The sequence below is a fragment of the Trichechus manatus genome, unplaced genomic scaffold (genome assembly GCF_000243295.1).
Source record: "Trichechus manatus latirostris isolate Lorelei unplaced genomic scaffold, TriManLat1.0 scaffold00032, whole genome shotgun sequence".
Lineage (NCBI taxonomy): Eukaryota > Metazoa > Chordata > Mammalia > Sirenia > Trichechidae > Trichechus > Trichechus manatus.
Window position 1 is genome coordinate 22,220,715 of NW_004443968.1, and position 1,076 is coordinate 22,221,790.

Here is a 1,076-nt window from a genome sequence, read left to right on the forward strand (position 1 = left end):
CTAGTAAATATGAAGCTAAGATTTGAACTCAGGTTCTACCATAACACTCCAGTAATAGAAAAGTTAGGATAAAAATCATTTGTTCCTAATCCACTACATGTTACTTTCATTATAGCATACTGCTTTTCTGATAAGGTTAACAGTGCCTGTAATTTCCCTATTGTCACTTTTGTTAATTCCTGTCATTCTACATAAACCTGTTGAACATGATGCCGAAAAGGTGATTTTGACTCCTAGCGGCCCCGTAGGACAGAGTAGAACTGCCTCACAGGATTTTCAAAGCAGTACGTCTTTACAGAAACAGAGTGCCACATCTTTCCCCTGTAGAGCAGCTGGCAGATTTGAACTGCTGACCTTTCGATTAGCAATCGAGTGCATTAAACATTGTACCACCAGGGCTTCTTGTCATTCTACATAGGTACTAATACTACCTTCCCCATTAAAAAAGAAAAAAAAACAATAATAATACACTCCCTGCTTGCTTATCGACATAGTTTCTATTGACAAGGTTGTTATGCAAAAACCAGTGTTATGCAAAAATGGGGGATGACCACATCAGATCACAAAATGGAGGACCACTACATCATTACATAACTGCCAAATTACATCATTACATAACTGCCAAACACCTGAGAATCATGGCTCAGCCACGTTGACACATAATCTTAACATCACAGCCAGCGTTACTCTGCCTCACACCTCGGTGTTCGTTATTGCCAGACTTATGTCATTAATGTGCAAAATTGTCATATAGTAGATTTTTTTACTATTGTTATAAATGTGCAATATTGGATAACGAGTGTGATGGTTAAGACTGTGTGTCAGCTTGGCTAGGCCATGATTCTCAGTGTTTATAGGTGATTATGCCCATGATTGAATACGCTGTGAGTGGCCAATCAGATGAAAGAGAGTTTCCTTGGGGGTGTGGGCTGCATCTGAATATAAGCAGATGTTCTGGCTTTTTGCTCACTCTGGATCCTGCAGCTGCCTCCTGTCCTCTCACCTCCAGTTCTTGGGACTTGTGCTGTTGGCTTATCTGCCAGACTTGGGATTTGTTGGCCTTCACAGCCTGTGAG